Source organism: Somniosus microcephalus, chromosome 2 (assembly GCF_052327205.1).
Source record: "Somniosus microcephalus isolate GS21.2 chromosome 2, FLI_Smic_1.0, whole genome shotgun sequence".
Lineage (NCBI taxonomy): Eukaryota > Metazoa > Chordata > Chondrichthyes > Squaliformes > Somniosidae > Somniosus > Somniosus microcephalus.
In genome coordinates, this window is record NC_140988.1 from 15138479 (window position 1) to 15165560 (window position 27082).

The 27082-nt window shown below is 47.0% G+C and overlaps 1 protein-coding gene across 1 annotated transcript in view; it reads right to left on the minus strand.

The window, feature by feature from the left end:
• The window catches only part of ccser1 (coiled-coil serine-rich protein 1), a 1261432-nt gene that overhangs the window by 1233354 nt on the left and 996 nt on the right, over positions 1-27082 (minus strand). The gene's annotated exons all lie outside the window — the stretch shown is intronic.

A 27082-nucleotide genomic window follows, 5' to 3' on the forward strand; every position in this document is an offset into this window, starting at 1 on the left:
TCCAGCAAGTTTGTTAAACATGGTTTCCTTTTCCTAAAACCATGCTGACTCTGCTTGACTGCATTATGATTTTCCAAATGCCCTGCTACTGCTTCCTTAATGAAGGACTCGAGCATTTTCCCAACGACAGATGTTAGGCTAACTGGTCTATAGTTTTCTGCCTCCCTCCTTTCTTAGGGGTGTTACATTTGCGGTTTTCCAATCCGCTGGGACCTCTCCAGAGTTTGAAGGTCGAGAGCTGGAGTGACAGTCTGAAGGTCGAGAGCTGGAGAGAGGACAGTTTGAAGGTCGAGAGCTGGAGAGAGGACAGTTTGAAGGTCGAGAGCTGGAGTGACAGTTTGAAGGTCGAGAGCTGGAGAGACAGTTTGAAGCATGAGAGCTGGAGCGGAACCTGGTTACCAGGACGCCAAGTTGGACAGCCAGGGGTAATGTGCAGGCCAGGTGTGTGGAAGAAACCGAGGGGAAACAAACATCGAGAAAGACAGAGGAAACATCGAGAGAGAGAGAGAGAGGGGAAACATCGAGAGAGACCAAGATGGAAACATCGAGAAAGACTGAGGGGGCACTTTATTTATTTAATTTTATTAATTTATTAATTAATTCAATTTATTTAATTATAAGTTGTGAGTTCCTCACGATGCTCTCCCAGTGCGGCCACCCTGTAACCAGAGATTATTCTAGAAGCCTGGGTAGAAATAGCAATGTAATTCCTGTAGAAATTACTTTTTTTACATTATTGCTTGTTAATTTTATGTGCTGTCTTTTTATGTCTTTTATTTATTTTATGTCTGCTTTATTTATATTTAAAGTATGTATGCGTGTATATGTCGGTATGTGTTTCTTTGTGATGGCGCTGATGAAGATGGCTGCCGTCCTTGCGAGCTCTGTGCATACCAGGCAGCGAAGTGTTCTTGCTGCTTGGTGCTCTCGGCTCGTCAAGGAAAAAGCATTTCACTGACTAGATTACACTTCTTGTATTTAGTTATGTGACCAATAAAATTGAAATTGAAATTGAGTCCAGGGAATTTTGGTATATTGCAACCAATGCATCCACTATCTCTGCAGCCTCTTCTTTTAAGACCCTGGGATGCAGGCCATCTGGTCCAGGGGACTTGTCGTCTTTTAGTCCCATTATTTTACTGAGTACTATTTCCTTAGTGATAGTGATTGTCTTTAGTTCCCCACTCCCTGTGACCCCTTGATTATCCATTATTGGGATGTTGTTCGTGTCTTCTACAGTGAAGACAGATGCAAAATATTTGTTCAGAGTCTCTGCCATTTCCCCGTTTCCCATTATAAATTCCCCAGTCTCATCCTCTAAAGGGATCAATGTTTACTTTAGCTACCCTCTTCCTTTTTATATACCTGTAGAAGCCCTTACTATCTGTTTTAATGTTTCTTGCCAGCTGACTCTCATAATTCATCTTCATCTCTATTTTTTTTTTAGTCATCCTTTGCTGGTTTTTAAAAATGTCCCAATCCTCTGGTCTCCCACCAATCTTGGCAACATTGTATGTCTTAGTTTTCAATTTGATACCATCCTTTACTTCCTTAGTTAGCCATGGATGGTGCTCCCTTCACTTAAAATCTTTCTTTCTCACTGGAATATATTTTTGTTGAGAGTTATGAAATATCTCCTTAAATGTCCGCCACTGCATTTCAACTTCCTTACCCTTTAATTTATTTTTTCCAGTCCACTTTAGCCAGTTCTACCCTCATGCCATTATAATTGCCTTTGTTTAAGATCAGGACACTGGTTTGGGTTACAACTTTCTCACCCTCCAACTGAATTTGAAATTCAACCATGCTACTATCACTCTTTCCTAGAGGATCCTTTACTATGAGATCATTTATTAATTCTGTCTCATTACACAGTACCAGATCCAAGATAGCCTGCTCCCTGGTTGGTTCAGTTACATACTTATCTAGGAAACCATCCCGGATGCATTCTATGAACTCCTCCTCCAGGCTACCATGGCCAATTTGATTTGTCCAATCAATATGGAGATTAAAATCACCCATGATTATTACCATACCTTTTTTACAGGCCTCCATTATTTGTTGATTTATACTCTGTCCAACAGCATTGCTACTGTTCGGGGGCCTCTAGACTCCTCCCACCAGAGACTTTTTCCCCTCATTATTTTTTATCTCCACCCAAACCAATTCTACTTCCTGATCTTCTGAGCCAATATCACTTCTCACCACTGCACTGATCCCATCTTTTACCAACAAAGCCACCCCACCTCCCTTTCCATCCTTCCGAATGATCATATACCCTGGAATATTCAGTTCCCAGCCCTGGTTGCCTTGCAACCACGTCTCTGTAATGGCGATCAGATCATACTCATTTGTGCCATCGACTCATTTATCTTGTTACGAATGCTGCGTGCATTTAGATATAGAGCTTTTAACTTTGTCTTTTTACCATTTTTCCTTGCTTTGGCCTTTTTTTCTGTTACACTCTTATTTTTAAACACTCTTATTTTTAAACATTCTGTTCCTTCCTGTCACACTCTGGTTATTATTTCCCCCATCCCTAGCCTGCTCTATTGCTTTCGCATTGACTTTTTATTTTCCCACTCACCTGGATCCTCCACCGCCCCCCCCCGCCACTTTTTAGTTTAGCAACCCAGAGATCATGGCCTCGATATTAATCCCTCCACAACGGGCGAGAAGGGGTTAAAAAATCAAATGCGTGGAACTGGACCCCAACTTGCCGTGCATGCGCCCGTTGTCATTTTTACAGCGATGGGTTTCGTGGAGAGGCGGGACACTTCATCATCATATTTAAAGCAGGTTCCCACAGTGCAATTGGGAGCCCGATTTAAAATTCCCTGTTGCTGTGCGGGAAACCCGGCAGCGAAAGGTAGACGGGAGCTGCCGGCTCCATGAGGCGAGTGCCTTTTTCAGTCGTCCTCGTGTGTCAGGAGGAGCAGCAGTGTTCCCCCCCACCGCCGCCCTGCCCCAGCCACTCAAGGAAGCCTTCGGCCTCCTCTCATCAATCATGGCCTCTCTCTCTCTCATCACGATTTCCCCTCTTCCCCCCCCCCCCCCCCCAACCCCCAAACCCACCCAGGCAACCACCGATCTCCCCCCTTCTCCCGATTGCTGGGAACTATTCCCAAGAGACCCCGGCTGCAGCCTCCTCCCGTCGGTTTCTTCTCCCAGCCGGGCTGTCAATTTGGAAAGCCATCCAAAAAATGAGAACTAGGGATGGACAAGAAATGCAGCCTTGCTAGCAACGCTGACATCTGAAGAATAAAATGTAAACATCAGACAGAGAGAGAGAGAGAGTGAGAGAGGGGAAGAGGTGATGGTCATTTTTGTCAACATGGTGTGATGCACAAGTATCATGTTAACACAATTATTGCTTGATTGGCACCCCATCCACCATCTTAAACATTCACTTCCTCCACCACCGGCGTACCGTGGCTGCAGTGTGTACCATCTACAAGATGCACTGCAGCAGCTCACCAAGGCTTCTTCGACAGCATCTCCCAAACCCGCGACCTCTACCACCTAGAAGGACAAGGGCAGCAGACGCATGGGAACACCACCACCTCCAAGTTCCACACCATCCTGACTTGGAAATATATCGCCGATCCTTCATCGTCACTGGGTCAAAATCCTGGAACTCCCTCCCTAACAGCGCTGTGGGAGTACCTTCACCACACTGACTGCAGCGGTTCAAGAAGGCGGCTCACCACCACCTTCTGAAAGGCAACAAGGGATGGGCAATAAATGCTGGCCTCGCCAGCGACGCCCACATCCCATGAAGTATTGAAAAAAAATTGTATTGTGTGTTTTGGAAATCAAAAAAGTTGTCATACATTTTTCCCTTGAAGAAGGTTCTACTTGGAAATGCAAATTATCCCTGATCTCGCCCACAAAATATACTTCTGAGAGGCTTTGATGACGCTGTAAAGTTACAACTAACTGGCATTCTTGGCAATCAATCAGTTTTCTTAATCGCTTTCACTGTCAGTTTCAATTAATTTCCTGGTACAAATTAAACCGAGAATATAGAATTAATACTGCAGTTCAACATGAAATAAATGTACAACGAGGTTAACAAAAAAAAAAACCTTTGATCATTGTTTTCTGAAGGAGTAACTTTAGCAGAAGAAAAAGCAACAGCACTCCAGTCAAAACCAGCTCTTTAGGTTTCATTTTCTCTCCTTCCATCACAACGTTTATCCCCCTGCTCAGACACTCGAGTTTGAATGAGGTGTGATTTCAGGAGGTATGATTTCACTGAAACATATACTATTCTTCGAGGGCTTGACAGAGTCGATGCCAAGAGCTTATATCCCCTGGCTGAAGAGTCTAGAACTAAGACCATAATCTCAGGATAAGGGGTCGGCCATTTAGGACTGAGATGAGGAGGAATTTCTTCACTCAAAGGGTGGTGAATCTTTGGAATTCTCTACCCCAGAGGGCTGTGGATGCTCAGACGATGAGTATATTCAAGACGGAGATCAATACATTTTGGGGCACGAAGGGAATCAAGGAATATGAGGATCAGGCAGGAAAGTGGAGTTGAGCTGGAAGATCAGCCAAGATCTTATTGAATGGCGGAGCAGGCTCGAGGGGCCGTATGGCCTAATCCTGCTCCTATTTCTTATGTTCTTAGAAACATATGCAGATTTGTACAGTTGGAGGAACAGAGTGGCATAATTACTGTACTTAAAACATCACCCTTTCAACCTTCGGAACCTGAATTTGAATCCTGTCTGTACCAAGAGGATGGAACTCGCCTTGTTCCATCATCGGTTAGGCTTTAATTGCAGAGCTGCATTGCTATTTTTGCATCATGATTTTCACATCACATCATTAAAGAACAGCAGTGAAGGAAAATGTCAGATTCATTGCGCATGGCATTTTGGCAAGTGATGCACGGCCATCTCGAGGCGATACCATTTCATTTTTACACCAACTACAGTACAACTTAAAAATAGGTTCTCAAGGAGGTCCTAATTTTTAAATAGGCTGCTCACAATGGAATCTTAGTCAGAAGGTTGAGAGTTCAGGTCCCGCTCCAGAGGCTTGAGCACAAAATCTCGGCTTACTCTCCAATGCAGTGCTGAGGGAGTGCTGCACTGTTGGAGGTGTCGAATTTCAGATGAGATGTTAAACCGAAACCCAGACTGCCATCTCAGGTGGACATAAGAGATCTCATGGCACTCTTTATAAGAGCAAATGAGTTCTCCTCAGTGTCCTGGCCAATATTTATCCCTCCACCATCACTAAAACAAATTATCTGGTCATTGACTTGTTACTGTTTGTGGGAGCTTGCTGTACACAAATTGGCTGCAGTGTTGCCTACGCTACAACAGCGACTACATTTCAAAAGTACTTCATTGGTTGTAAGGCACATTGGGACGTTCCGAGGTTATGAAAGGCGCTGTACAAAGGCAACTCTTTCTTTTATCTTAACTACATTGCAGAGACCAAGCACAAATTGCCCAGCCATTGACAAGCATGCGCCTGGCCTTCCTATGGATCACCACTTCAATCCCACCCACCCCCGCCCATTCAACCTTTCCACTTTTGCACTGTAACACTGCTCCAACCAAGCACCACAGAAATGTCAAAAACACAAACTCATCTTCTTCTTCTTCCTCGGCACTCTGCAGCCCTTGAGCATTGGTTTGAGCAGCTTCAGACCTTAGAGCCGTTTACCAATTCCTGCCAGTTTCTCTCATTCGCATTCCACTCAGTTCCCTTCCATTTTGGCACTGTTTTACTCACCTTTTTGTCTTTTCTCAGTTTCTCATTTTATTGGCTGCTCCTTGGTTTTGAAGGACTGGCCACAACATGCAGGAATAACACTTTGTCAGGAGTCACATTTTATTAATTGGACAAGAGAAGGACAAAAAGCGTTGCTAGAAATGCACTCTGGATTTCTTGCAGTGGATCAACACGACTGGGTTATAATACTCCTATTTTAAATCTATTGGCTTTATAGTCTAAATTACTTCCAATGGAAGAATTGTTTTCTTTATACCACAACAGATCACGTTTCTTTCCAGAATCGGCAAATAAAGACGGAATTCTGCTCCTGGAGTTTCCAAGTTACGGGCAAAGCATTTGCAACAGCCTGACTTAGAGGGTCTTTGTATTTCACCAGCATTGTTCACTGCCTTCCAGCTATATTTACAATCTGTTCACAGGCTATTATGCCCATTCGCTGCCTTTGTATCATAGTAGTTGGCCAGTGTACGTTTCGCCTTTACCCACTTTCTTCTCTCCTCTTGATTTGCAACAGTCCTGCAGAGAGGCTCCCTTGCCTTTCTGCTTCCAGCCCTGATGATGGGGTCTCCACCTGAAAACATTACCTTGTCTCATCCCTTTTCCGACACTGACAGGCCTGCTGTCATTTCCAGCAGTTTCTGTTTTAAGTTCAGATTTTTAGCCGGATGTTTTAACCCTCATTTGAAGCCTTTTAATATTGGCAATAAAACCAACTGTTAACTCTCTGCTTACATTAAAAAGCTAACAGTGATTCAGATGCTGGCGAGCAGGGCTAATTGTCAGACTAGAGAGCAATGTTGAGTTGGTACGATAACTGAACATTACCAGCTCAGCATCCCTAAACTTCTCCAGCTCTCTCTCCGCTCCCCGGTGTCAAATTTTGTTTGATAACGCTCCTGTTGAGCACCTTGGGACATTTTACTATGTTAAAGGCGCTATATAAATGTAAGTAGTTGTTGTTATCTGTTCTGGTTTCCTTTTGGATGGGGTGGGGGTGGTATGGAGTGGCTGCATGCTGCATTTGGAATGGAGGTTGTGGAGAAAATGCGGTTCTCAGAGGCTCCCTTCCCATCCAATCCCGTGCTTTCCCTAGTCTACTCGATCCCTTATCTCGTCACCTTCCAATTGCCCATTCCCCTTCCTAACACACCCATCACTACCCCTATCTCTTCCCCTTTAAACTACTCGCTAAACCCCTTTATCTTCTCTGTCTCCTCTCCTTTGCCCCACTGGGGATTCTAGGACTAGGAGGCATCATCTAAAGATTAGAGCCAGACCTTTCAGGAGTGAAATTAGGAAACACTTCTACACACAAAGGGTGGTAGAAGTTGGAAACGCTCTTCCGCAAACAGCAATTGATGCTGGGTCAATAGTTAATTTTAAATGGGAGATTGATAGATTTTTGTCAACCAAAGGTATTAAGGGATGTGGGCCAAAGGTGGGTATATGGAGATAGGTCCCAGATCAGCCATGATCTCATTGAATGGTGCAACAGGCTCTGAATGGTGCAACAGGCTCGAGGGGCTCAATAGCCTACTCCTGTACCTATATTCCTATGTTCCACTGTCAGTCACCTCACTCTTAACCCTCCAAATCACTGCCCCACCCAAGAGGAGGTGGCGAGAGGCCAGAGCTCCCTCACCTTCAACCAGTTTCCGTTCTCTCCTCCATCTCCTACCCTATCTTCACATCAGTTTTCCTCAGAGGCTTTATTTGCTTTCAAAAATTCAATGTTTTAAAACAAGAAAAAAATCAAATTAGATTGTATGCCATCTCTCTGTCTCACAACTACAAGCTATTAGCATTGTCCCTAATTGGGGTGGTCAGCTGTGCTCAGTGGGTAGCACTCTCCCCTCTGAGTTCAAGTCCCACTCCAGGGACTTGTGCACATAAAGCTAGGCTGGCACTCCAGTGCAGTGCTGAGGGAGTGCTGCACTGTCGGAGGTGCCGTCTTTCTGATGAGACGTTAAACCGAGGCCCTGTCTGCTCTCTCAGGTGGGCGTAAAAGATCCTGTGGCACTATTTCGAAGGAGAGAAGGGGAGTTCTCCCCGGTGTCCTGATCAATATTTACCCCTCAATCAACATCACTTAAAACAGATAATCTGGTCATTATCAAATTGTTTGTGGGAGCTTGCAGTGTGCAACTGGCGGCCATGTTTCCTACATTGCAACAGTGACTACAGTTCAAAAAGTACTTCATTAGCTGTAAAACACTTTGGGAGGTCCTGAGGTCATGAAAGGTGCTATATAAATGCAAGTCTGCCTTTCTTTTCTAATTTGGCCATTAGAAATTTCATTGAGGGGAGAAAAAAAAAAAAAAAAAAAATCGCAGTTGAAAGAAAAATTCAGACAGCAGTTTAACAACTGAGTGGCCAGACTGTACCGAGTCACGAGCACTGACCATTTTAAATGTGGGCCTAGGAATTTAAAATGGAAAAATTGACATAAAAAGTGTGACAAGAAGAATATGAATATGTATCTCGAGAGAGATAAAGAGCGAGATGCAGATGATATATACAAAAAGAGCCACCAATGCCATTAAACAGCCGAACTGGCTACTTAACTTCTATACCTGCTAAAAATAATATGTAGTAAGCTGATTTAGTTAACAGGTATTTGGCAGCCCACATTTTCTTCGACTCTTAATTCATTTTAAATAGCAAATTTAAAATAGTTAGCAGCCCCCATTACAGCCACGATGATAATGTTTTCAATTAGAGTGGGCGTGAAGAATATTTTATTTTTAAATCACTCAGTAGTGCAGGATAGCACTTTGCAGAGGTGCCGCAGCAGAAATGCAATAAACCAGGAGGGAAATAAGTAAAATTTAATCCCGCAACAAATGTGTTTTTGAAACGTGAGTAATTCATCAATATTGTGTGAGTCATCGTTCACCCTTGCTCAAAAGCAATTTCAATCAGTCACATCACTTGTTGTGACCCAGCTCCTTGTTCCAAAAGGCTGGGAATCCCCACTTTAAAAGCATAGGTTTTCATACTGGGGTCCCCTTACACGGGCGGATCTGTGAGGAGATGCCAGGGCACCCGCCAAGTCCATCAGACTTCTTACTTTTTCTTAGAAGGTTCACTAGGTTGATTCCTGGGATGAGAGGGCGGTCCTATTGAGTAGATTGGGCCTGTACTCTGAGTTCAGAAGAATGAGAGGTGATCTCATTGAAACATACAAGATTCTGAGAGGGGATTGACAGGGTAGATGCTGAGAGATTGTTTCCCCTGACTGGAGTGTCTAGAACTAGGGGGCATAGTCTCAGGATAAGAGGTCGGCCATTTAAGACTGAAATGAGGAGAAATTTCTTCACTCAGAGGGTTGTGAATCTTTGGAATGCTCTGCTCCAGAGGGCTGTGAATGCTGAATCGTTGGGTATATTCAAAGCTGAGCTAGATAGATTTTTGAACTCTAGGGGAATCAAGGGATATGGAGATCGGGCAGGAAAGTGGAGTGGAGGTTGAAGGTCAGCCATGATCTTATTGAATGGCAGAGCAGGCTCGAGAGGCTGTATGGCCTATTCCTGCTCAGAATTCTTAGGTTCTTATTTTTTTTTTGACTTGCTAGTCTGTTAGTTCTGCTACAGTGTTTTAATTAAAAAATATTTTTCCAACGGCAGCATTCACTTCATTTGGGTAGTTGCCACTATATCGCGGAGTTTTATCAGGAGGTCAGAGCGACTGTAAATGTTTACAAGGGGTTCCCCATGCAGAAAAGTTTTTTTTTTTTTTTAAATCACTGTTGTAAAGTATGCAATGGTTCCAAAAGATTATTTGCAGTAGAACAGCGCCCAAAGTCAAAGTTTAAGCACTTTCAACCCAGTTACTCGTGGCTGCAAGTCCGCAACATAAAACTTACCTCATCGCTCATTAATCAGAGATCGTAACGGTGGCTGGTAGGGGAAAAGTAGAAAATTTCACATTAGTGCAGTAGGGTGTGCTGTGCAGAGGTTGGAGCAGTGCAGAGAGAACTTTATTTTAGCCAAGCAATACCTAACCCGAGAGTGTCTCATGACAACACTGAATAGCTAAAGTGTAAATATTTTCCATTTTTTTAGCAAGGACATCCCTTGCCTCGACTGCACAAAATTCATACAGATATTTTTTAAAAACTGACGCACATACATTAAGCTCCATTTATGGCTCCAGATTGAAAGCTTTAGAAAAATTGGACAGAATTGCTTGATTCCCTCAGTATCCAAAAATCTATTGATCTCTGACTTGAATATACTCAACGACTGAGCATCCACAGCCCTCTGGGGTCGAGAATTCCAAAGATTGACAACTCTGAGTAAAGAAATTGCTCCTCATCTCAGTCCTAAATGGCCGACCCCTTATTCTCAGACTGTGACCCCTGGTTCTAGACTCCCCAGCCAGAGGAAACATACTCCCTGCATCTGTCAAGCCCCTTAAGAATGTTATGTTTTAAGGAGATCAACTCTCAATCTTCTAAACTCTAGGGAACATAGGCCTAGTCTACTCAACCTCTCTTCATAGGACAATCAACTCATCCCAGGAATCAGTCGAGTGAACCTTCGTTGCACTCCCTCTAAGGCAAGTATTAGGTAAGGAGACCAAAACGGTGCATAGTACTCCAGGTGTGGTCCCACCAAGGCCCTCTTCTTCTTAGGCAGTCCCTCGGAACCGAGGATGACTTGCTTCCACATTAAAAATGAGTTCTCAGGTGACAGTCTCTGTCACAGATGGTGGTTGAAGGGGCGGGTGGGTGGGGTGCTTGGGGTGCCATGCGCTTCTTGCGCTGCTTCCGCTTGCTCCCGGTGAAGAGACTCGAGGTGTTTGGCGCCTTCCCGGATGCTCCTCCTCCACTTTGTGCGGTCTTGGGCCAGGGATTCCCAGGTGTCAGTGGGGATGTTGCACTTTTTCAAGGAGGCTTTGAGGGTGTCCTTGAAGCGTTTCCTCTGCCCACCTGGGGCTCTCTTGCCGTGTCGGAGCTCCGAGTAGAGCACTTGTTTTGGGAGTCTCGTATTGAGCATGCGGATGATGTGACCCGTCCATCGGAGCTGATCGAGCGTGGTCAAAGCTTCGATGCTGGGGATGTTGACCTGAGCAAGAACACTGACGTTGGTGCGCCTATCCTGCCAATGGATTTGCAGGATCTTGTGGAGGCAGCATTGGTGGTACCTCTCCAGTGCTTTGAGGTGCAATGCTGTACATGGTTCATGTCTCTGAGGTATACAGCAGGGCGGGTATCACTGCTGCTCTGTAGGCCATGAGCTTAGTGCCGGGTTTGAGGTCCTGGTCTTCAAACACTCTCTTCCTCAGGCAACCGGAGGCTGCACTGGCACACTGAAGGCGGTGTTGGACTTCGTCATTGACATCTGCCATTGCTGACAGTAGGCTCCAGAGGTATGGAAAGTGGTCCACGTTGTCCAAGGCCTTGTCGTGGGTTTTGATAATCAGGGGGCAGTACTGTGTGGCGGGGGCAGGTTGGTAGAGGACCTTCGTCTTACGGATGTTTAGTGCAAGGCCCATGCTCTCGTACGCTTCGGTGAAGGTGTTGACGATGGTTTGGAGTTCGACCTCCGAGTGAGCGCAGACGCAAGCGTCGTCTGCATACTGTAATTCAACAACAGAGGATGTGACGACCTTGGATCTGGGCTGGAGGCGACGGAGGTTGAACAGTTTCCCGTTTGTTCTGTAAATTAGCTCCACTCCAGCGGGGAGCTTATTGAGGGCGAGATGGAGCATTGCAGCAAGGAAGATCGAGAAGTGCGTTGGTGCGATGACACAGCCTTGCTTGACCCCGGTCCATATGTGAATTGGGTCTGTGGTGGAACCGTTGGTCAGGATCACAGCTATATAACTGCAGTAAGACTTCTTTACTCTTATAACCTAATCCCTTTGTAATAAAGGCTAACATACCATTTGTTTTCCTAATTACTTGCTGTACCTGCATGATAACTTTCAGTGATTCGTGTACCGGGACACCCACTGACATCTACTTTGCACTGTAGAGTTCAACTCCAGGCATCTGCCTCCAACTGCACTTGAATGATCTTAAGAAACAGTTGTTTCAGGGGTGGGATCTAAATTTTTGTTCTTGATGGATAAGATGCGATGGGCCAAATAGCTTCCTCATCTGTATTTATCTTGTGACTCTATGGGGGAGGAAATGCATTCCATTAAAATGTACAGCCTTGCTTTCTATTTTTATTTTGTTTATATTCTTAGATAATGCTCAAGGGTCAAGAGTCACTTGTGTCAAGTGACTCAAGTGAAATTATGTGTTTTTTTTTTGCTGCAGCCAACACCAAATATTCATCACAGAATCATAGCAGTTTACAGCACTGAAGGAGGCCATTCAGCCAATCATGTCTGTGCCAGCTGGAAAAGAGCTCTCCAGCCTAATCCCACTTTCCAGCTCTTGGTCCGTAGCCCTGTAGGTTACGGCACTTCAAGGGCATATCCAAGCACTTTTTAAATGTGATGAGGGTTTCTGCCTCTACCACCCTTTCAGGCAGTGAGTTCCAGACCCCCGCCACCCTCTGGGTGAAAAAAGTTCTCCTCAACTCCCCTCTAATCTTTCTACCAATTACTTTAAATCTATGCCCCCTGGTTATTGACCTCTCTGCTAAGGGAAATAGGTCCTTCCTAGCCACTCTATCTAGCCCCCTCATAATTTTATACACCTCAATCAAGTCTCCCCTCAGGCTCCTCTGTTCCAAAGAAAACAACCCCAGCCTAGCCAATCGTTCCTCATAGCTAAAATTCTCCAGTCATGGTAACATCCTTGTAAATCTCCTCTGTACCCTCTCCAGTGCAATCACATCTTTCCTGTAATGTGGTGACCAGAACTGTACGCAGTACTCCAGCTGTGGCCTAACTAGTGTTTTATACTGTTCTAGCATAACCTCCCTGCTCTTGTATTCTATGCCTTGGCTAATAAAGGAAAGTATCCCATATGCCTTAACAACAACAAATTGTATTTATTTTGCGCCTTTAACATAGTAAAACGTCCCAAAGCGCTGCACAGGAGTATTATAAGACAAAAAATTCTTAACCACCTTATCTACCGGTCCTTTATCTTCAGGGATCTGTGGACATGCACTCCAAGGTCCCTCTGTTCCTCTACACTTCTCACTGTCCTGCCATTTATTGCGTATCCCTGTGCCTAGCTAAAATTCCCCAGTCCTGGCAACAATATATTCATCTTTAAGACTATAAAAGAGCAAATGACCTAAATTGGTGCAGATATGGCCTTCTACATCTCTATCGCCACTGATCAGACACACATAAAATACAGAATGGCTTGTCAATCTTTCTGGGATAATATTTTACTTTGCAGGTGTGAAAAATCAACTACTCCTAAAAAAGGAGTTGCTGGTAATATTTTTATTGCAATTTTAATTTGCTAGAACTATTAAATTATTTTTTTGAGATTCTGTGCCTCCTTCAAGCCTCAGGTTTCTTGCTGCCCCTTCCACCTCCACAAGCCTCGCCTGGCTCAAACCTCAAACACTCCTTCTCCCTGCTTGCCCATCAGGTGTCAGCTTCAAGCCCTTGTCACCTGCCCACCGCTGCCTCTTGCTTTTACCCGGGCAGCCAGAAATTTTGCAGAAACCTTCCTCAGGAGTTGCAACAGGACGGGCGGAATCCATTGATGGAGCATATCGTGCTTGGTATGTGGAAGGAGTAGCAAATGGTCATTTCTAATTCCTTGCTTTCTTATGCTCTTCTAATGATTCTGTCCACCCCTACATAATCTCCTGCAAGGTCTTCCTGCTCTGCTCCCCAAATGCTGATCTCCAGAATCCCCTCCTAATTCCATAACTCACAATATCTATTCCGCACTGGTTGCCATCCTGGACATGACACTTCCATTGCCCCAACAGGCCAGGAATCATCATGCTCCACAGCAATTAATCATCCCTACTTTTCATCCTGATAACTAACCAGGTATTCACTCTATTCTTGGTTGCAAGTGGTAATTACACAGCATTAAACTCCTTCAGCACTGAGATAATTCCAAATAACCAGTCCTTTATGGAAGTAGAGAGTTTGGGTTTGGGTTCTGCCAGGGCCACTCGGCTTCAGACCTCATTACAGCCTTGGTCCAAATATGGGCGAAAGAGCTGAATTCCAGAGTTGAGGGGAGAGTGACGGCCCTTAACATCAAGGCAGCATTTGACCGAGTCTGGCATCAAGGAGCCCTCATAAAACTGAAGTCAATGGGAATTGGGGGAAAACTCTCCACTGGCTGGAGTCATACCTAGCACAAAGGAAGATGGTTGAGTTGTTGGAGGTCAATAAACTCAGCCCCAGGACATGACTGCAGAAGTTGACAGGGCTGTGTCCTAGGCCCAACCATCTTCAGCTGCTTCATCAATGACCTTCCCTCCATCACAAAGTCAGAAGTGGGGATGTTCGCTGATGATTGCAGTGTTCAGTTCCATTCGCAACTCCTCAGAGAATGAAGCAGTTCATGCTCGAATGCAGCAGGACCTGGATGACATTCAGGCTTGGGCTAATAAGTGGCAATTAACAATTGCGCCACAAAAGTGTCAGGCAATGACTATCTCCAACAAGAGAGAGTCTAACCACTGCCCCTTGACATTCAACGGGATTACCATCGCCAAATCCCCCACCATCGACATCCTGGGGGTCACCATTGACCAGAAACTTAACTGGACCAGTGATGCGCCATTAATTACTCAAAAGGCTGAGGTTAAGCGAGTAACAACCAGGCTTTTATTAACTAAAGAATGAAGGTCTAGTCTCGAGTGGTCGACCCGTCCAGAATACTAAGGGACTGGGAGGTAGTCACTTATATACCTGGAATAGTGGGAGGAGTCAGCCGAGGCATGTCCAGACCTGTACCTAGTGGAATACACATAGACAGGTATAACAGTGGTTTACCACATTCACCCCTTGTTTAAAATGAGTCCGGCGGGGTGAAGTGTATTTAAAAGTTCGTGTATTGGAGTCTCTCCGGAGGTCTTGTCTGCCGCTGTGATCGACGTGGCGACGGCAGGGGTGGTGGAGCTTCCGGCGTCGCGTCCCGTGTAGGCTGGGGCACTGGAGTGTAGTCCTCGTGGGTGGCGGTCCAAGGCGAGCCGGCTGCTGGGTTTGGATATCGGGTCGTTGGGGGGGGGGGGGGGGTGGTGGTAATGGGTAGTGGGTTACAGCGGTCCCAGAGGGTGCGAGGTCTCGTATGGAGACTGTGTCCTCCCGCCCGTCCGGGTACGCAATGTAAGCGTACTGGGGGTTGGCGTGGAGGAGGTCGACCCTCTCGACCAGGGGGTCCGTTTTATTGGTCCTCACGTGTCTTCTCAGTAGTACCGGCCCTGGGGACGTCAGCCATGGTGGTAACGCTGTCCCCGATGTGGACTTCCTTGGGAAGACAAACATTTTCTCGTGAGGGGTGGCATTGGTGGCAGTGCAGAGCAGTGACCGAATCGAGTGGAACGCATCGGGGAGCACCTCCTGCCAGCGGGAGGTCGGAAGGCCCCTAGACTTGAAGGCTAGTAGGGCGGCCTTCCAAACTGTTGCATTCTCTCTTTCCACCTGTCCGTTCCCCCGGGGGTTGTAACTGGTGGTCCTGCTTGTGACTATACCCCTAGCGAGCAGGTACTGGCGGAGTTCATCGCTCATAAACGATGAGCCCCGGTCATTATGGATATAGCTGGGGAAACCGAACAGGGTGAAGAGGCTGTTCAGACATTTAATGACCGTGGCACTGGTCATGTCCGGGCAGGGGATAGCGAACGGGAAACGGGAGTACTCGTCAATGATGTTGAGGAAGTACACATTGCGGTCGGAGGAGGGGAAGAGGCCCTTTAAAATCGACGCTCAGGCGTTCGAAAGGGCGAGTGGCTTTTATCATGTGGGCTCTGTCTGGTCTATAAAAGTGCGGCTTGCACTCAGCGCAGACTTGGCAGTTCTTGGTCATGGTCCTGACCTCCTCAATGGAGTAAGGCAGGTTGCGGGCCTTGATGAAGTGGAAGAACCTGGTGACCCCCGGGTGGCAGAGGTCATTGTGGAGGGCCCTCAGCCTATCGATCTGCACGCTGGCGCAGGTGCCACGCGATAGGGCATCTGGGGGTTCATTGAGCTTCCCAGGCCGGTACAAGATCTCGTAATTGTAGGTGGAAAGTTCGATTCTCCACCTCAAGATCTTGTCATTTTTGATTTTGCCCCTCTGCTTGTTGTTGAACATAAAAGCAACTGAACGCTGGTCAGTGAGCAGGGTAAATCGTTTTCCAGCCAGGTAGTGCCTCCAATGACGCACAGCCTCCACAATAGCCTGGGCCTCCTTCTCGACCGCGGAGTGTCTGGTCTCCGGGCCCTGGAGGGTTCGTGAGAAGAATGCCACAGGTCTCCCCGCCTGATTAAGGGTGGCGGCCAGAGCGAAGTCGGACGCATCGCTTTCCACCTGGAAGGGGATGGATTCGTCCACTGCGTGCATGGTGGCTTTGGCAATGTCCTCCTTGATACGGTGGAAGGCCGAGCGGGCCTCTGCCATCAGGGGAAAAGAGGTGAATTTGATCAGCGGACGGGCTTTGTCTGCATAGTAGGGGACCCACTGGGCGTAGTAGGAAAAAAACCCTAGGCACCTCTTCAGAGCTTTTAGGCAGTGGGGCAGTGGGAGTTCCATAAGGGGACGCATCCGGTCCGGGTCGGGACCGATGACCCCGTGTTCCACAACACAGCCAAGGATGGTGAGGCGGTCTGTGCGGAATATGCACTTCTCCTTGTTATATGTCAGGTTCAGGAGTTGGGCGGTGCGGAGGAATTTCTCGAGGTTTGCGTCATGGTCCTGCAAGTCATGGCTGCAGATGGTCACATTGTCTAGGTAAGGGAAAGTGGCCTGCAGCGCATTTTGATCGACCATCCGGTCCATCTCCCTTTGGAAGACGGAGACCCCGTTGGTAACGCCAAAGGGAACCCTAAGGAAGTGATAGAGGCGGCCGTTTGCCTCAAAAGCAGTATACTGGCGGTCTTCGGGGCGGATGGGGAGCTGGTGGTACGCGGCTTTCAGGTCAATGGTCGAAAAGACGCTGTACTGCGCGATCTGGTTGACCAGGTCAGCTATGCGGGGGAGTGGGTAGGCGTCCAGCAGGGTGTAGCGGTTTATTGTTTGGCTGTAGTCGATGACCAGGCGTTGTTTCTCGCCGGTCTTAACGACCACAACCTGGGCTCGCCAGGGGCTGGAGCTGCCCTCAATAATCCCCTCCTTCAGGAGCCGCTCCACTTCGGTTTTGATGAAAACCCTGTCCCCGGCACTGTATCGCCTGCTCTTTGTGGCGATGGGCTTACAGTCAGGGGTGAGGTTAGCAAACAGTTGGGGGGGTGGGACTCCGAGTGTGGAGAGGTTGCATCTGGTGCGCGGCGGGCAATTTGGAGGCTGCTGGCTGCGGACTGTGAGTGGGGGGAGGGGGCCACCGTACGCCATCGTAACGCTTTTGAGGTGGCACTGGAAATCCAACCCCAGTAGAACAGCAGCGCAAAGTTGGGGCAGGACCAGGAGTTTAAAATTATTGAACACAGTCCCGTCTACTACTAGTGTCACCACGCGGTAGCCGCCAATGTCCGCTGACTGGGACTCGGCGGCCATAGAAATCCGCTGGTGCGCAGGCAGGACTGGGAGAGAGCAACGCCGCACCGTGTCGGGGTGGATGAAGCTCTCTGTGCTCCCGGGGTCAAAAAGGCAGTTTATTGCATGGCCGTTTACCTTAACGTCCATTTTGGACCGAGCTAGTTGGTGCGGTCTCGTTTGGTCCAGCGTAACAGAGGCCAGCGTAGGGGTCGGTGTGTCGCTGCGGGTATCAGATGGGGGGGCGGGGGGGGGGGGGGTTGGCGGCCTGCTGCGTCCCGGCTGGTGTCCAAGATGGCGGCGTCCATGATTCCCATGTGGCTGGAGTCGTCCAAGATGGCTGCTGCTGCGGTGGTTCGCACATGGCTGGGGAGGCCCAAGATGGCGGCCCACACGGGCCACACGCGGCGCTGTTGGGGGCCCAAGATGGCGGCTCGCACAGCCCACACGCGGCGCTGCTGGCGTTCGGGGTGGCTTTGGCCTTGCAGACGCTAGCGTAGTGTCCCTTTTTCCCGCAGCCCAAGCAGGTCGCATTCTTCGCCGGGCAGCGCGCTCTGGGGTGTTTGGCCTGGCCACAGAAGTAGCATTTCTGGCTTTGGGATACTGCTGTCTGGCTTTGGGACACTGCTGCGGTGGTTGGGCCGTTGTTGGGCTGTGGCTGGGGTGGCACGGTGCTATGGGGCTGTCCTACCGTGTCCCAGGTTGTCGTTCCCCGCGGCGTCCACGGTGCGGAGGAGTAGGCATCCATGCCCCGGTAGGCTGCGTCCAGCGTTAGTGCGATTTCGGAGGCTTTGTCGAGGGTGAGGTCACTCTGCCCCAGCAGTCGCTGTCGGGTGTAGTTGGACCTGTGGCCCGCTACGAAGGCATCCCGGATCAGTTCCTCCGTGTACTTAGTGGGCGTTACCGCCTTACACCCACAGGCCCGGCCAAGCACGGACAGTGCTTGGAGGTATTCCTCAGTCGATTCCCCAGGTTGTTGCTTGCGACTCCCCAGGAGGTGCCTGGCGTAAACTTCGTTCACAGGGCGCGTGTACTGGGTCTTGAGGAGCTGGAGGGCGGCTGTGTACGAGGTCGCGTCCCGGATAGCTGGAGGGCGGCTGTGTACGAGGTCGCGTCCCGGATGACTGAGTACACTCGGTGGTTCACCTTGGAGACAGTTTGTCCGCATCCGTTACGACCGCAGTGGAGGCAGTCAGGAATGTCTCGAAGCACGTGAGCCAGTGAGCAAACTTGGTGGAAGCGTCCGCTTCCCGACTGTCCAGGTCCAGGCATGCTGGTGTGAGGATCTTCTCCATTATAAAAAATTTAGTTAATAAAATTGATGCGCCATCAATTACTCAAAAGACTGAGGTTAAGCGAGTAACAACCAGACTTTTATTAACTAAAGAATGAAGGTCTTGTCTCGAGTGGTCGACCCGTCCAGAATACTAAGGGACTGGGAGGTAGTCACTTATATACCTGGAATAGTGGGAGGAGTCAGCCGAGGCATGTCCAGACCTGTACCTAGTGGAATACACATACACCTACAGACAGGTATAGCAGTGGTTTACCACAACCAGCCACATAAATACTGCGACAAGAAGAACAGGTCATCTCAACTCCTGACTCTCCAAAGCCTTTCCACCATCTACAAGGCACAAGTGAGGAGTGTGATGGAATACTCTCCACTTGCCTGGATGAGTGCAGCTCCAACAACACTCAAGAAGCTCAACACCATCCAGGACAAAGCAGCCTGCTTGATTGGCATCACATCCACCACCGGCGCACCGTGGCTGCAGTGTGTACCATCTACAAGATGCACTGCAGCAACTCGCCAAGGCTACCTCGGCAGCACCTCCCAGCCCCCGTAACCTCTTCCACTTAGAAGGACAAGGGCAGCAGACGCATGGGAACACCATCACCTCCAAGTTACACACCATCCTGACTTGGAAATATATCGCCGATCCTTCATCGTCGCTGGGTCAAAATCCTGGAACTCCCTCCCTAACAGCACTGTGGGAGCACCTTCACCACACGGACTGCAGCAGTTCAAGAAGGTGGCTCAGCACCACCTTCTCAAGATTATCTGGTCCACTCAGTATTTTGATAGCCTGGATCATGTATCTTCTCAACTTTTGCTTCCCAGTGAAAACAAATTCAATTCTGGGAGTTTCCGTTTACAATTTGGGGTTCTAATCCTAGAATCATCGCTGTATCACTCTTCTCTGAACCCTCTCCACTGCCTCAAGTCCTCTTAAAAAAGGTAGAGGGCTCAAAACTACTGACAATATTCCAAACATGACTTGACCAGCAACCTGTACAAGCCTAAAAGAATATCTTTTGTCTTAGTCCAATGGTCTTGAAATGCATTCAATTGCTTCATTAGCCTGGTTGGTAACAACAACTTGCATTTATATAGCACCTTTTGGGGCAGGTGACCAAAAGCCTGGTCAAAGAGGTAGATTTTAAGGAGCATCTTAAAAAGGAAAAAAGAGAGAGAGAGGTTTAGCACGGTCGCCAATGGTGGGGCGATGGAAGTGGGGGATACACAATAGGACAGAGTTGGAGGAACATAGAGTTCTTGAAGAGTTGTGGCCATGGAGGGATTGAACATGAGGATGAGAATTTTTTTTTAAGTCATTGGTGGACCGGAAGCCAATGTAGGTCAGTAAGCACAAGGGTGATGGGTGAACGGGACTTGTTGCGAGTTATGATACAGGCAGCAGAGTTTTGGAGGAGCTCATGTTTATGAAGGGTAGAAGAAGGAAGGCCAGCTAGGGGAGCACTGGAATAGTCGAGTCTGGAGATAACAAAAGCATGGATGAGGATTTCAGCAGCAGATGAGCCGAGGCAGGGGCGGAGCTATTAAGGAGGTGGAAGTAGACAGGCTTTGTGATGGTAACAGCTGGATACTTTCAATGAATGGCCAACAATCCCACCCAAATCCTTATTATTTGTCTGCCTTTGCTAATGATCATTCCGTCATCACATACACATTTCATATTGCCTGGTACATATTATCTTACATTAAAATCTATCAGCCATTACTGAGCCCATTTGCCTAATTGATCCAGATCCCTTCAAATTCTATCAGTCACCCTTATTCTGGTAATCTAGCCATGTCACTGGCGTCTTCAGTTAATTTTATATAATGCAAGATGCACTTTCCTCCGCATCACTTATGAATAGTGTGAGCAACCTGTGGAGTGCACCAGAAAATAAGCCGTAACAGTCACTTGTTAGTCAATGAAGGGCGACAGACTTTACAAAATATGTTGGCAACGATTGTCTTTTTTTAAACCATAATTGCAGTTTACATCAGGACTTTTATTATTTCTTTGATGAACCTGGGTATTAATATATTAAAACAAGGGGACAGGATATAGGAATTCAAACTAAGCCGGTGGAAAGTGAATCCAGAGGAAAAAAGCTTCACAGACTTGTAGGAATGCAGAATGCACAGAAAGCCATAGGTACAGAATCAATCGCGGTGTGTACATGGAAAATAGATACTTGCTCGGAAAGTAAGGATACTGAGGAAATTGAGACTAAAACGTTAAGAGGTGCCATCAAAATGAAATGGCAAAATAAGGTCCATCGACTGAATGGCATAACCCTGTTCTTATATAAGGAGAACGCAGTGTCGTAGAGATTCAAGTGGGGTGACTTGGCTTTTCCTAGAGGTGTTTTTCCACAATGCCATAGGCCACCAGCAAACTTTTGATTCGTACAACGCTGTATTCAAATTAAATCAATCAAAATAAAAAAAGAGCCAAAATGGAAATAGATGTCTGGGAATGTGAAACCGTGTCAGCTGTGGCTCAGTGGGCAGCATTCTTGCCTCGGAGTCAGAAGTTTGTGGGTTCAAGTCCCACTCCAGAGACTGGAGCACATAAAGCTAGGCTGACACTCCAGTGCAGCGCTGAGCGAGTGCTGCACTGTCAGAGGTGCCATCTTTCAGATGAGATGTTAAACCGAGGCCTCGTCTGCTCTCTAAGGTGGGTGTAAAAAATCCCACGGCACCATTTCGAAGAAGAGCAAGGAGGGTTATCCCCAGTGTCCTTCCCAATGTTTATCCCTCAATCAACATCACTAAATCAGAATATCTGGTCATTGTCATAGTGCTGTTTGTGGGGGCTTGCTGTGTGCAAATTGGCTGCTGCGTTTCCTAATTACAACAGTTACACTTCAAGAAGTACTTCATTGGCTGTAAAGCTCTGTGGGACATCCTTAGGTCATGAAAGGTGCTATATAAAACGCAAGTCTTTGTTTTTCTTTAACTCAGTCTGATCCTAAATAAACACTGCATTAAAACAAGATTAAGTACTCACTTGTAATGCTGATATATCCGTACAATACCACATAGATGTGGATTTGGGTTCCAACTTCATAAAAGATAATTCAGAGCGTGGTGGGAGTTTACAAATGTTAGGTATGGAGAAAAAAACAATTCTACAATTCCAGGGCAACTAACTCCAAACAAGTTCAACATTACTTTCTATAATGGGAGGTGGCCAACAATCAATAGAGGGAAGTAATTGAAAAACTGGCTCCATGTACTACACACTCACCTCAATCTATCTGATCAATACCCATGTGAAGCCAACACTGACACCAGTGATTGTTCTTAAGCCAAAACTAAATGCTTTTGTGAGGTTAACAAAAAACACTGAAATCTAGAAAACATGAGTCTGTTTGGTATTCTTTGTCCCACTGTCAAACCCAGGGCAATCTCTGCTCAATCTGTACGCTGCTGGTTGAAGCCCTGTAATTGTCTCTTCCACCTACCACCCGCCCCCCCCCCCCCCAACACACATACACACACACACACACACACAGCCCTGAGGATTTTTTTAATTCATTCACAGGATGTGGGCATCGCTGACAATGCCAACATTTATTGCCCATCCCTAATTGCCCTCAAGAAGGTGGTGGTGAGCCATCTTCTTGAATACAACTGAGTGGCTTGCTGGGCCATTTCAGAGGGCAGTTAAGAGTCAACCACATTGCTGTGGGTCTGGAGTCACATATAGGCCAGACCAGGTAAGGATGGCAGATTTTGTTCCTTAAAAAGGACATTAGTGAACCAGATGGGTTTTTACGACAATCCAGTAGTTTCATGGTCACCATTACTGATACTAGCTTTTTTACTCCAGATTTATTTAATTGAATAAAGGGTACAATCCTAAAGGGGGTGCATAAACAGAGACACCTGGGGGTATATGTGCACAAATCGTTGAAGGTGGCAGGGCAGGTTGGGAAAGCGGTTAAAAAAAAAGCATACGGCATCCTGGGCTTCATGAATAGAGGCATAGAGTACAAAAGCAAGGAAGTTATGATGAACCTTTATAAAACACTGGTTCAGCTTCAACTGGAGTATTGTGTCCAATTCTGGGCACCGCACTTTAGGAAGGATGTGAAGGCCTTAGAGAGGGTGCAGAAAAGATTTATGAGAATGGTTCCGGGGATGAGGGACTTCAGTTAGGTGGATAGACTGGAGAAGCTGGGGTTGTTCTCCTTGGAGCGGAGAAGGTTGAGAGGAGATTTGACAGAGGTGTTCAAAATCATGAGGGGTCTGGACAGAGTAGATAGAGAGAAACTGTTCCCATTGGCAGAAGGGTCGAGAACCAGAGGACACAGGTTTAAGGTGATTGGCAGAAGAACCAAAGGCAACATGAGGAAAAACCTTTTTACACAGCGAGTGGTTAGGATCTGGAATTCACTACCTGAAAGAGTGGTGGAGGCAGATTCAATCATGGCTTTCAAAAGAGAATTGGATAGAAACATAGAAACACAGAAGATAGGAGCAGGAGTCGGCCATTCGGCCCCTCGAGCCTGCTCCGCCATTTAATGAGATCATGGCTGATCATCCAAATTCAGTACCCTGTCCCTGCCTTCTCCCCATATCCCTTGATCCCTTTAGCCTTAAGAAATATATCTAACTCCTTCTTGAATATATTTAATGAATTGGCCTCTACTGCCTTCTGTGGTAGAGAATTCCACAAGTTCACCACTCTCTGGGTGAAGAAATTCCTCCTCATCTCTGTCCTAAATGGCTTACCCCTTATCCTTAGACTGTGACCCCTGGTTCTGGACTCCCCCGCCATCGGGAACATCCTTCCTGCATCTAGTCTGTCTAGTCCTGTTAGAATTTTATACGTTTCAATGAGATCCCCTCTCATTCTTCTAAACTCCAGCGAGGAGAAGCCCAATCGACCCAATCTCTCTTCATACGTCATTCCTGCCATCCCAGGTATCAGCCTGGTGAATCTTCGCTGCACTCCCTCCACGGCAAGAACATCCTTCCTCAAATAAGGCGACCAAAACTGCACACAATACTCAAGGTGTGGATAAGTATCTGAAGGGAAACAATTTGCAGGGCTATGGGACTAGCTGAAGTGCTCCTGCAGAGAGCCGGCACTGGCTCGATGGGCTGAATGGCCTCCTTCTGTGCTGTAACCAATCAAAATTTAAATTTAATTTAAATGGTGGGATTTGATCCCCCGATCATTAGTCCAGGCCTCTAGGTTACTAGTCCTGTAACATAACCACTAAGCTACTATGAACCAGCTTCACAGTGAACAGAGGACAAGCAGAAGGGCCTTTTAATCGATAGAAATGGGGAAATGAACCAACAAACCCCCGTTCTGCAGCCAGTGGGGCAGTTTTAGCCCGGCAGGGGTATATCTCAGTCCCAACCCAGGGCACTGCCACGTAATTCGGAGCTTGCCAGGGCGGGTTGCCAACCCGGATAGAGGCACACTGCAACAACAGGGAGAGAAAAAACACACCGCGTCCCTGTGCCTGCAAACCCAGTCATCATCTGGTGACTGGTTTGTGTTGCTTGGCGAAGGCGTCGGCTTTTAAACAAGACAGCAAACAAAATAAATGCAGAAATAAATAAATAAATCCCCAGCAAACCAAAACAGTCGACACACGGAATTAGCAGCATATCATGATCGCTGGGGGGACTGCAATGCCCCGCTGGAAGACCCCACGCCCATTCATTCCGCCCCCCTCAATATAGAAACCCTGTCCCAACACCTGGGGTGTTATTTGCCGGCGATGCTGGTGCAGTCACTCCCTATCTGCCTGAAAAAGGCACACACCTGCACTCAGACACTCTTGCCAGGTTTCTGCAGAATAAATCAAGAGCAGAATCGCCTTTGGAACAGTGCTTCAATCGGAAATGTCTGGCGACATTCAGCACTGGTCCAGGTCTCTCGCCGCCGCCCCCTCCCTCTCTCTCTCTCTCAACAGTCAGGGAAGTGGGAGAGGCCTTTAGCAACACGCCAATCTGTGTAAGGGTTGGGGATGGGGAGGGGGAGAGTGCAAGCTGAGATGTGCTCTGCTAACCCAGCCCTGGTCCAGGTGACTCCTTGCAGCCTAGCCTCCAAATGCCAGTTCAAAAAATAAATACAATTCGAGGCAGAAATACCAGCGCTTAATTCACTGTCAAAGGGGGCTGATCCGTTTTCTTTTTTAACCTGGCCCTTCGTAAGAATGAGACCGGATGGCGGGTGGGTTCCTGCACTTCGGCTTATATTTTTCAGGATCGTATTAATGCCGCCGAAATGAGAGAGGAGGGATTTCTGCAACACCATTGCTAATATCTGGAATGCACTAAGGATGTCAGATACACGCGTAACTCCCAGAAAGGGAATTGGATCAATACTTGGAAGGAGGGAAATTTGCAGGGCTGTGGGGAAAGGGCAGGGGGGTAAGTGGGACTAATTGGAGAGCTCTTTCAAAGAGCCGGCACATGCAGGATGGGCCGAATGGCCTCCTCCTGTGCTATATCATTCTACAATCCCACATGCAGAAAATGGTCGTACATTCTGATGATAGGAACCTTTGGAACTCAGGACCGCTGAGAAATGTTCACCTTATAGCTTCGTTTGACAGCAATCTCATTCTCCTAAAGGATTTCATTTCAAAAGTGCCTATCTGCTATAAGCTGGTTTTTAAAAAATTAAAGTCAGTGATTAAAAGAGTGCTACCCTTCTCCCCCCCCCCCCCCCCCCCGCTTAAAACAGAAAGTGTTGCATCATCCCTGAACTTTGGAAACTCAAGTTAATAGAACAAGGGGCTAGATGTCTTCTTGAAATACATTTTCCAGTCTTACATATCAATGTCAGGTCATATTAGCAGATACAACACGATTAGTCCCAACCGTGTCAAGCCATCAGGTTTAATCTGACTGAAAATGCTCTGAGTTGGGGAAAATTATGCAGGATTAAAGTTTGATCTACAAATCAAAAAAAAATCTTTTACCAGCACGCTTTTATAGCATTATACCGTACACAAGAAAAACGCTCATTATATCTCTTAACGAGAGGGAGAGACAGAGCAAAGGCTGGAATCACACAGGAGGGCCCATCATCTGGGAAAGAGGTAATCCATGGTGAAAAGGTGAATATCCCTTTGATGAAACCAGCCTGCTCCCGCCACAGATGCTGGTGGACCTGTTGTGTAGTTCTCGCTTTTACTGTCTTGTTCAGTATTTCCAGCGCCTGCACATTCCCCCTCAGTACAATTTTCTTGAATGGAGCTCAGGAAGTCCAGAACTCAGGAAGTCCTTGGAAATCGCAGTCTTACATCAACCCGTTCCCCAGACTGAAGGAGACAGACACGCCTGCCTGCCCATTCAACGCATTGTCACACTGATCTTTGCTCTCGAATGACAGCCACGCCAATACCATAGCAAAATACTGCGGATGCTGGAAATCCGAAATAACAACAGAAAATGCTGGAATAACTCAGCAGGCCAGGCAACATCCGTGGAGAGAGAAATAGAGTCAACGTTTCGAGTCAAATTCTTTCAAGTTTGACTCGAAACGTTGACTCTATTTTCTCTCCACGGATGTTGCCTGGCCTGCTGAGTTATTCCAGCATTTTCTGTTGTTATTTCGGACATCCACACCAAGGTGTCTGCACTGAGGAAACGCAGAATATTGTCACCCGGAATGAGGTGTGATGTTCTATGTCACTGATGAAAGGGCACAACTACAACATTGGTTCCAGGCACCTCATCGGCGGCAAAACCACACAAGATCTTAGGGCTTTGCAGTGAGCACGGCGAAAGAAATACAGGCTGCAGAAAAAAAAAATCACAAGCTGGGCTTCCAACCATGCCCAACACACCTACCAGCGACATGCGGCAAGGTAGCACTATCAACTGAGTCCAGTGCAGTGGCGACCAAGAGATCTTTGGACATGGAATGTTTCATAACAGGAAACAACCGGGCCACCTAAAGATCTCCAATTGTGCGACTTCTGCAATATCCGGACTGACAGACAGACAGGTGAACAATGGGGCGAGGGGAATGGAAACAGTCACACTTTGCATGTAACAAAAAGTGAGCATATGCAATCACACGCACACAGGCTTTCAAATGTGACCATTTGAACTCGCAGCATTAAAAGGAGACCTTCTCAGGGCTGACTGTCACAGCTCCCAAAATATGCTAACCACCTCCCTCATACAATGCTGCAACGACAACATTTATGTTCCTGGAGTTGAACGTTTTACAATGAGCAACAGAGGAAATACAAACAAATCACATTTCTCAGGTGCCCTAGAATTGTAATTTAAAAAAAAACTTTGTTGCTGGAGTGTTATGTCCTCCAAAAAATCCTTCACACTTAAAAGAAATTACAACCTTATTGAGCATTAGATTGGCGTCACCAAACTCTCTCTACCGTCACATTTAAAGAATCAAATATTTGAGTTCAGGGAATGATATTCGATCAGGTACCGTACACAAAAGTTCCAGTGGTTTAAAA